The sequence below is a fragment of the Quercus suber genome, unplaced genomic scaffold (genome assembly GCF_002906115.3).
Source record: "Quercus suber isolate HL8 unplaced genomic scaffold, Cork oak 2.0 scaffold_258, whole genome shotgun sequence".
Taxonomy (NCBI): Eukaryota; Viridiplantae; Streptophyta; class Magnoliopsida; order Fagales; family Fagaceae; genus Quercus; species Quercus suber.
In genome coordinates this window covers 959,445-970,727 of record NW_027069714.1, presented here as the reverse complement: position 1 = coordinate 970,727, position 11,283 = coordinate 959,445, and the positions used below count along the sequence as shown (strand labels likewise).

Sequence of the window (11,283 nt, the reverse complement as noted above, 5' to 3'; positions counted from 1 at the left end):
AAATCGTTACAAAATCTTTTAAATGTGTGGGCCCCGTCTCTCTCTCTCTCTCTCTCTCTCTCTCTCTCTCTCTCTCTCTCTCTCTCTCTCTCTCTCTCTCTATAGGTTCTTCTTATACTTTGTGAATGTACATTGATACAAAATAACAAGTCATGTACAAAACACAAAATCAGAAGGCAACGGCTGATCATATCAGAAAAATCTAAGCAAGTCTTCTTTTTTTTTTTGATAAGTAAAATCTAAGCAAGTCTACTGAAACAAGAAGCATAAAACACATTTTGAAATTGAATATGGATTACTTGTGACAAGTTTAGCATATAGAAAAAGATAATAACATCAGACTTTCTTTTATATTTACTTTTTCCATCTTGCAAATGTTTAATCTCATCATCAACAACCGCAAAATTGCATTTAAACTTCTGACCACTTTTTTTTTTTTTTTTTGATAAGTATGAAAGATGTATATTCAACCGGCCACTTTATGCATGAAGAAGCAAACCAAAAATTACAATGGAAAAACAAAAAAGAAAAGAAAACAATGAAGAAAACTAATTAAAAAGTGGATAGAACAAAGGAAAGAAGGGAGATAATAACTAGATGCGAGTCCCCAAGCCCGAGACCAATCAAAAAGAGATTAACTAAAGAGCACAAGCAACTGATCTATGGAACTTCTGACCACTCTTTATATCGAGCTGATAACAAATTAACATCTTAGAGAAGTATATTGAGGTTTGAAAATATTTACTTATAGCCACATAGCAGTATCTAGGAATTTTTTTTCTAAATAACAATAAATATTAAAAAATTTAGTTAGTTGTCACGTTGTAAAAGAATATTGAAAACTAGCATCTCGAGTGTCTAAAACTCGAGTTCCAAGAAAAAAATCAAGTTTTTAAGGGTTGAATGTAAAAAAAAAAATCCAAGAGAAAATCGAGTTTTAAAAACTCGAGTTCCGAAACGTCACTATAGGGCTTAAAAACGTCACTATAGGACTTAAAAATGGAGTTATAAAAAAATTTAGCAGAAAAACGCCGCTATAGGGCTTTAAAATGTCAGTATAGGGCATAAAAACGCCACTATAGGGCTACCCGAACCTAGTATTGAACAGGTATGAAAAAATTTTGCAGAAAAACGCTGCTATAGGGTTTTAAAACGTCACTATAGAACTTAAAAACGTCACTATAGAGGCGATAAAACTAAAAATTTTTTTGCATGAAACTCAAGTTTCTAAAACTCGAGATTTATGTAAATGGATCTCGATTTTCTAAAACTCGAGATGTCTACTTTCCCTTATAGTTTCAAGCGTTGCCTAACTAACTATATATAAATCATTTTCACATTTATTTTGCCCATTCCCCCCAGTATCTAGTATATACCAAGAAAAAGATAGAACTGAGAAAAGTAAATGCTGAAATTTTGAGTTGAATCAAGATTTTACCTGCATTTCCTCTTCCTGCACACTCCCCTTTTGGAAACTGCATCATTCGGTTTGCCGAGTAAGACAAGGTTCTCCACGTAATTATCAACATGAAAATAGTGCAGCCTCCCACGAATCCCCAAATTCTTAACATGTAGGCTCTTAGGGTCATATGAAGAGAGCTCCCAATCTCTTGGTAGATTTACCTCCACTAATATATTGCCATTCTTCCGGAGACATAATACCCTTATAATTTCTTTGTTGAGATCAACGGTAAACAATTTAGCCCAAGAATCAACAGCGCCATACTCTTTCATCACCCAAACGGCACAACAATTGTTGGCTACAAACCTATCATCATAAAATAACAGAGAAAGTGATCCCCCAATTACCGAGGTTTGAACATTACTCCAACTGAATGCACAATTTGGCAATGACATCAAGCGAAAAACCTCATCACCCAAATCAAACGACAAAACTAATAGACAACTGTGATTGTCCTTATCCTATACCGCAAAATGGACAGTCCCACCTAAAGAAGCTGCGGGTTGATACCAATCAGAAAAATCAATACCCAGCGGAAAAGAGGCAGTAGTTAATTTCCAAGAGTCCTCACTAAGAGAGTAAGCCTCAATTAGAGGTGGTTTGGCCTCTTCAAATGGAAATGCAATTCTCACCATCTTATAATCATTAGTCCGCGGATCAAACCCAAATGTCGGACGACACGTAAGGCGGCTGTGCGCCTTGACAGTAATGCAAGGTTTTGGAAGGGTGATAAATTTTCTAATAGAGGGATTCCAAAGAATATAGCGCTCTTGTTCATATAGGCTGAACAAGCCATTCGCCGAACCAATTAGCATAAAATGTTGGATATGGCGACTCGTGAGCGGTAATTCGATGTTTTGAATTTGATCAAACGAGTCATTGCTATCGTCAATTAACTTGTAGTGCTCTACGTAGGGTTTATCGAGGCAGTGCCTAACAATTAATTTGTTGGAATTGGAGAGAAGTGAATGTGATCGAGTGAGATGGGAATTGATGAAGGCAGGGATTGTGATTAGAGAGTTCCATGATTTTGAAACGCACCTGAATCGAATTAGGGATTTCACGGGTAGTCTGTGCAGGATTTCCAGCACCACATCCTCTGGTAGATAGTCTGACATTCCTTACTTGAAAAAGCAATTGTTGCTTTTGCATTTGGTTCGACTGTCTCTGTTTTTCTACACAGCGGTTTTGTTGTATTTGTAACCGGCAGATCAATTACCATATCTTGTACCTTTACTTTCCCACTCCAAAGAAATGGTTTAGCGCCATCTTTTCGTTTTTAAAATATTTTTACAAATTATGACAGTAAATTATTATTATTATTTTTTCTTTAAATCTACAACTTAAATTATTATTTTATCCACTCATTACAATCAATAATAACATCCTACCATTTAAGTTATGAAAATATTACGAACATAGCATTTTTCGTGTCACTTTGACCAATGCAATTCAAATATTAATTTAAGAAATATTGGATAGTTAAACTTGAAATTATAATATCATATTTCTTATTACATCAATTTGTAAATTTAATAAATTAAATCTTGTAATATTTTTAACATTTTTCCAGCAAAATTACGGAGAAGATTTCCAATTATTATTTAAATCTCCACTATTTAAACCATCCAAATCTTTTCAAGTTTTAGTCATAAGACATTAATAAAATTTATTTGATTTTTTTTTTTGTGGTTTATATGTATTTTTTAAAGCCATTTTTTAAAAAAAATGAAATAGAAAGATTTGAATGGAAGGGGATTCTTTCTAAGAAAATTAATTGTGCTCCTCTTTTGCAATGATTAAGGTGCATTAATACTTTATTAAATAATATTTTTATATGATTGTTAAAAAATAGAGTCATGCTAACGAGTGCCCTTAAGGTATTGGTTAATAATTCATTTTAGGAAAGTTTTAACACCACTTTTATGGGAAATGAAAAAAGCTATCAAAACATTAATTGATTTTTTTTTCCCCATAAAAACTTTTTTTAAATGAATTATTAACTAATGCCCTAAGGGCACTCGTTAACATTTTTCTAAAAAATAAGACAAATTCTGCACATATATCCAAGAAAGTACACACAAGTACAATAAATTTGTGTGTGAAAAATGAATTAGGAGAGGGAGAGAGTAAGCTAATAATATTTATTTATTTGAGAGAGAGAGAGAGAGAGAGAGAGAGAGCTAATAATAATATTAACTACTTAAATATGAATTGTGTGGTTTTAAGTATGAATACACAAGACAATTAATTTTAAATTGTAAGAATATAACTATTGGGCATTATCATGGTGGATAGTTATTTGGGCAGTCCACGGGTTGGGTCGGATCAGGTTTGGGCTCAACTCGCATCCAACCCAACCTAATCGGGTGAAGTAGCCATCAACCCGCCGCCATTCAAGAGACTGATCGAGTTGGGCAGATCAGACCTCCAACAAGTGGTGGGCGGGTCAGTTGGAGTCAGAGATTTGAGAAAACAGCAAAACGTTCGTGAGATTTTGCCAGAACCAATCGAAATCTCATCAAATCTACCTAATATCTCGCCGAAATCTAGAAATTTTTGCTCTAGAATCTGGAAATTTTCACAAGGAAATATTAGCATGTCGATCAGTTCGAGTTTTCAGTTTTTGGGGGAGGAAAACTGAAACCGACCTACCGAGGTTGGTTTTTAGAGGTAAAGACCCGCTGCCAACTATCGAAGTAGTCGGGTTGGCCAGAGTCGGATTGGATCCGATCAGTTTCTTTGTGTGGTTTGGGTCTTTGGAATTCGGATGGGTTGGACAACTCTAATAGCAATCTCAAACTGGCAGAAAAAATTACTGCTACCCACTTGGTAAATTTATGAAAGCAAATTTTATAATTTGGTATCTACTAGGTAATATGCGGGGCATTATTATGGATAGCAATTTTAGAATTTAAAGGGCATTATTAGCAAACTTCAGAATTTTCTGGGCATTATCATGGATAGCAAGATTAATGTTGCCTACTTGAGATAAAGATCAGCAACTAATTATTTGATCTATATTGTCAACTTAGCATGAACTTTACAAAGTAGCTTATGACGTTCTTAGGAGAAAATGGGCAAATGCCCATTTCAAAAAAAAAATCCAGCATTTTGCCCTCTTTGTCAAACTAATTAGGGAAATGCCCCTCTTTCGAAAATCGAGTTTCTCAAAATCGATTTAGGCCCTATAGCGGCGTTTTTAAGGAGCCTATAATGACGTTTTCAGGACCTATAGTGACGTTTTGTAACTCGATTAATATGAAATCGAGTTATAGGTAAAAAAAATTAAAAAAATTGCCTATAACTCGATTTAATGGAAGTCGATTTACAAAATATCATTATAGGTCCTAAAAACGTCACTATAGGTCCTTAAAAATGCCGCTATAGGGCTCTAGAATTTCTTTTTTATAACTCGATTTTGAGAAAATCAAGTTTCAAAAGAGGGGCATTTCCCTAATTAGTTTGAAAAATAGGGCAAAACGCTGCTTAGTTTGCCCAAAAAGGGCATTTAGCAATTTTTTCCGATGTTCATATTAATTTTGTTATGCAGGACAATTATGCTTGCTCTTTTTTTTTTTTGCTTTGCGTGATGATGAACTCCATGAGCATATCTGTTACAATTTTTTTTTTTTTTTTTGTGCATAATCTCTATTATAAATTGTTATGACCCTAGATAATTTGTTGGATAAATTGTTATTTAAATTAGAAGTATTTAAATTTAGGCCTAGTGATAGATCTTTATCTGAATAAGGTAGTAGTAGATTATTATTGTTATTTTCTTGTATTCAAATTGATCCCTATGTTTTAAGATAGGATTGAAACTAACTTTTACATTCAGTAAATTTCTTGGTTCACAACATAAAAGGCCTACTAGAGAGTCAAAGAAATCTGAAGAGTGAAAATACATCACAAAATTTAAAAATACAAGGATGACGGTTTGTGTTAATCTTGGGTTCTTGTTGGCCTGGTACTTTGTGATTCGGTTATTGATGGAGTACAAGTGATGAACTAATGTATTTTGAGCAGTAATATAACGTTTGAAGTGTGTAATGTAATGTGACTTCTAATTTAAAGTGATCTAAACTAGTTTTACGAATTATGCAATGTTTTTTTTTTTTGATCAAGTATATCACTTCTAAGTTTTTTTTTGATAGATAACTAAAAAATTTTATTAATAAACAAAAAAAAAGCCAACCTGAGTACATTGGGGATGTACTTTGGGGGCAAAAATCAAGAACCCAAGTTACAATGATCAAGTAAAAGAGGAAGAGAAAAACAAGAAAAATGTGACAGAGCCACACTCCAACTAAGGAGTGTGTGTAAGAAAAAAGACTTAATCTCTAGCAAGGACCGTTCACATCCCTCAAAACAGTGAGCATTTCTTTCCTTCCAAATACACCACATCAAGCAGTGTGGCACAAGTCTCCAAAGATCTATATTGCGATGCCACCCAAATTTACCTTGCCAAGATTCAAACAATTCAATAACCTTAAGTGGCATAACCCAATGCAGCCCAAACAAACAAAACACCAATGACCACAACTCCCAGGGTAAAGGACAGTGAAGCAAAAGATGATCCACTGACTCTCCACACCTCTTACACATGTAACACCAATCAAGAACAATAATACGCCTTCTGCGAAGGTTATCAGTTGTAAGAATCTTACCTAAAGAAGCTGACCATGAGAAGAAAGCCATCCTTGAGGGAACCTTAGAATGCCACACCATCCTCCAAGGGAAAGAAAGGAAAGGAAAGGAGGGTAAAAGGAGAGATAAAAACTACTAACCTCAAACCCTCTACTCCTAGCTAGCTTCCAACAAATCTTATCAGGGCCAACCTCCTACACTTTCGAAGAGTAAACAATGTCCATGAACCGATCAAAAGATTCTTCCTCCCAATCTTGTGGTGAAAGACGAAAAAGAAAATTCCAATGCAACTGCCCACCAGACCAGCCCATAACCTCTGCCACTAAAGAATCCCTTGCTCTACTAAGGCTGTAAAGTTCTGGAAAAGCCTCTTTGAGGGAACAATCCCCACACCACACGTGCTTCCAAAACTTCACTCTAGTACCATCACCCACATCATACTGTAATAGTTTAGAGAAGTTCAGCCAGCCACTTCGAATAAACCTCCAAAGGCTAAAACCATACGGACTAGTCACCTTTTTCGTGCACCAACCACCCCAAACATTCCCATATTTCGCCTCTATGACCCTCCTCCACAGCGCATCTGTCTCTAAACCATACCTCCACAACCACTTGCCCAACAAAGCAGTGTTAAAGCTTCTCAATCGTTTGATACCAAGCCCCCCACCCTGCATTGGCTTGCAAACCTTAGCCCATTTCACCAAGTGAAATTTAGAATCACCATTACTACCACTCCAAAGAAAATCTCTTTGTAATTTCTCCATACGAATAGCAACCTTCCCAAGAATAGGAAGAATGGAAAGGAAATAAGTAGGTAAGGAGGATAAGGCACTTTTAATGAGAGTGACCCTACCTCCCTTAGATAAATAAAGCCTTTTCCAACCCGCTATGGATTGTGCAATGTTATGGATTGTTGGCCTAAAGTTTTGAATTAACTAATATTTTGGTGTATGTAAATTGCAAACACATGGATTGTGAAATGAGTACAATAGGCTATATGAAATTACAATTTAGTTATACGTTTATTTGCTGATGAATGTAAATTCAAATGAAAAATTAATAGTAGATTGTCTTGGCTTAGTAAATATTGTTTGATTATTTTTCGAATTTTATTGACCACACATTCTCTTCCTCTTCTACTACTATATATGTTTAAGGGCACTGCACAGGAGTCTTTCTGTGAGTTAAGAGTGATAATCACTTTCATAGTTCCAGTGGCAAAATTTAATCCATAACAGTTCACAATGCGATTGGTAGAATTTTTAGGGCTTCTATCATCATTCTAAAAGGATATAATCCAACGAGCAGTATCGTCTAACACGCAAATAAATGCTGAATTTTAATGAAATAAATAAGAAAATTCATGATATTGATGGCTGGAAAACAAGATCTTTGAATAAATGCATATTAGAATGTTAAAAAGGTGGGGGAAAAACATAATTGTTGAAGAACGAAACAAATTAGAAACCTATCAGAACAAATATATAAAATCATTTATTAAATTGATCAAACCAGCACTTCAGTGCAGCAGCAGATGGACCTGGCAGAAACATATGAAAACATAATACTAAGGAAGCATTCTGAATCTCACAACCATGAACATAAACCAGCTGAACATAAATTGGGCATAATCATGAACATGAATTTCACAACATAAATTTAACTAACTGAATTTAGTTTCACCATGGACAATTTACCTACTGATCAAAAACAAAAGCTGTGACCTATTAACATTGTTCAGTTGTCAATGTCATATACAGAGAATTTGGTGCTATGGATTGTTCCCTGAATGCATCACAAAACACATAACAGTTACTAAATCCCATCCAGACTTCAACTGAACACTTTTTGCTTTCCTTCTTCCTTTCTTGAAGTTGATGTTGTCCCATCCTGGCACTCTCACCTAGTCACCTTTCACTTGGCCTCACATAGGCTGATGTCCCATTCTCTTTGCTTCTAAACTATCAAACCAGAAATAATAGAACAAAAAATTTAGTTATGAATATGAAGATACAAATTATGATCACATTTAGCATACATTATTTACATTTAGTTTTTGCCTTTTGTTAGGAGCAATTGTTGATGGGTCATCAGTTTCAATTGGCTTCTTCTTTGCCTTCTTTTTATAAATTTTTCTTGTTGGGTTTTCTGGTTCTTTGCAGGTCCTTGCATTATGACCCCATGCATAACAATTCCCACATCTTACTGCTAGCCCCTTCCTAATGATTCTATAAGGATGCTTGTAAAAGTCAATGTTGACTTATCAAAAATAATTATTGCTTTACTATATAACGAAACAGATAATTATGCTTGTAAAAGAATGCCTACTGGTGTATAGTAATTGCTTCAAAATATGGTAGCATGTGGGGTAATTGGATGACAGATGAGTCACTGGTGTCAGTGTCCCATGGGGTTAGCTTATAGAAATACATTCAAAACGGGTGGAATAGGCTGGTCCAGATTTTAAAGTTTGTCGTGGTGAGTGGTGCTAATATTCTTTTTTGGTCCGATAGTTGGTGTGAGGACATGATGCTTTCAGAACCTATTCCAGTTGGCCAGGGATAAAAATGCTGCAGTGGCAGATGTAATGCAGTCACAGAATGGGTCTGTTTTTTGAAATGACATATTTACAAGGCCCTGTGAAGACTGGGAGTTGGAATCTATGCAGTCTTTCTTCAACTATTGATATTGCCCTGTGAAGACTGGCAGATGTAATGCAGTCACACAATAGTACCTAGTATATACCAAGAATTAGATAAAACTGAGATAAGTAAATGCTGAAATTTTGAGTTAAATCAAGCTTATACCTGCATTTCCTCTTCCTGCTCACTCTCCTTTCGAAAACTGTCTCATTTGGTTTGTCGAGTAAGCCAAGGTTCTCCATATAATTATCAACATGAAAATTATATGAACTCCCACAAATCCCCAAATTCTTGACTTGTTCACTCTTAGGGTCGTATGAAGAGAGCTCACAACAAGATGGTCTTGATAATTTGCCTCCACTAATATATTACCATTCTTTTGGAGACCTAATACCCTTATAATTTCTCCTCCTCTGTTGAGATCAACAGTGAACTGTTTAGTCCAAGAATCAACAACTCCATACTCTTTCATCACCCAAATGGCACAACACTTGTTGTCTGCATGCCTACCATAATAAATAATAGAGAAAGCGATCCCCCAATTACTGAGGTATGAACACTGTCAGTCCATTTGAATGTAACATTTGGCAATGATATCACATGAAAAACCTCATCACGCAAATCAAATGACAAAACCAATGGGCCACAGGGGCCCCCAGGCTTGTACTCATATTCCGCCGCAAAATGGACTGCCCCATTTAAAGAAGTTGCTGGATGACACCAATCAGTAAAATTAATACCCGGAGGAAAAGAGGCACTAGTAATTCTCCAACACCCCTCATTAAGAGAGTAAACCTCAATTAGAGGTGGTTTGGCCTCTTCAGACTTATTAATTCGAATTGGACATGCAATCCTCACTACCTTATAATCATTAGTTCGCGGATCAAACCCGAATGCTTGGCGACGTCGCCCAGTGTATGAGGAAGGCTTTGGAAGGGTAATAAATTTTCTAATAGAGGGATTCCAAAGAATATATCGCTCTTGATCATATAGGCTGAACAAGCCATTCGCGGAACCAATTAGCATACAATATTTGATACGGCGACTCCGGCGTGGGAGCTCAATGTTTTGAATTTGATCAAATGAGTCATTGTTATCGTCAATTAATTTGTAGTAATTTACATAAGAATTATCAGGGCAGTGCCTAACAATTAATTTGTTGGAGTTGGAAGGAAGTGAAAGTGATCGAGTGAGATGGGAATTGATGAAGGCAGAGCTTGTAATTAGAGAGTTCCATGATTTAGAAACGCACCTGAATCGAATTAGGGATTTGACGGGAAGTCTGTGCAGAATTTCCAGCACCACTTCCTCTGGGAGATAGTCTCACATTCCTATTCCTAACCCTATTCCAATTTCAAGCTTTTTCTGAAATTTTCAATTTGGAACACTAAGATAGATGGAGATGAACGAGTGTTTGAAAACGGTGTCGTCGTCTCTCTTTTCCTTTTTGCCTAGTTTTTTTTTTTTTTTTTTTTTGCACTGCGGTTTCGTTGCAAAATGACCATTACTTTTACTAAAAAGAATATTGAAACAAATTAGCGGGAAGATTTTTAACTTTTATCAAAAATAAAATAAAAAAAGGGGGAAGGCTCCTGCCATTGAAACCCTCCTCCAATATCTCACTAATATTTAGTTATTTACTTTATTTTATATTTTTTTTCCTCTCTCTAGCCTGCTCGTGTGATACTTCACAATGTGTTGCTTACGAGGTATGACCATACGGATTTGTGAGCTAGATGCATGGATATTGACAATGGTATAGGTACAAGTGTAAGTACGATATGATGTTGTGAGTCATTTTTTAAAATTATAATATAAAACGACTGATACAATATCAATATAACATAGATACGACATGAATACAACACCCTAAATGAAGTATATGTGCTTCCAAGTTCGTGAGATTTGCTAGGGGTTGTGATTGCAACAATAATTGCTATAAGGATAGTTGATTGGAAGAGAATTTAAGGCTTCTATTATATATAAGAAGTGCATTGGCTACAAGAGCAAATGAGTTAGTGGAGTGGTGCAGTTGAAAACCAATATGAGTTTCCTTGTGGATTTTGGAAGGAGGTAGCTAACCCTGTTATGGCTATAAATTTTTTAGATAGGTAATTGAGATTATTTACAAAGATTACTATCAAAATATTCATTATGATTTCTTAGATAAAATATTATCAATGACAAGAGCAGACCTAGGATTTCAAGCTAGGGCGGCTTAAGCATAAGAAAAAAAAATCCAAATAGGTATCCATATAATACTAACAAAATATCAACTAAGATAAATACACAAAGTCATTGTTTCTTAATACATTAAGATATAATTATCTACCAACAAAGACAAAATAATATTGTTTCTTAAGAGCATCAGTTGTTGCAAAACAAAAATATTTTCACAAACCAAAACTTACTTTTGCTACTTTAATATAGCATTTAAAATGTCTTGTATAGTAGTGTTTTTGGTATTTGATGTTCTAAATACAAAATATTTATCATTTAGAACACCTAATGCTAGTACTCTAATATTGG

The 11,283-nt window shown here is 35.1% G+C and overlaps 1 non-coding gene across 1 annotated transcript; it reads right to left on the bottom strand.

The window, feature by feature from the left end:
• Positions 1-7,740: 7,740 nt before the first annotated feature.
• On the bottom strand, positions 7,741-9,220 carry LOC112006878 (uncharacterized). Its single transcript, XR_010632018.1, has 2 exons — positions 8,920-9,220; positions 7,741-8,073 (listed from the first exon to the last, which is right to left on the bottom strand). It is a non-coding gene; the product is annotated as an uncharacterized LOC112006878 (transcript).
• Positions 9,221-11,283: the final 2,063 nt, after the last annotated feature.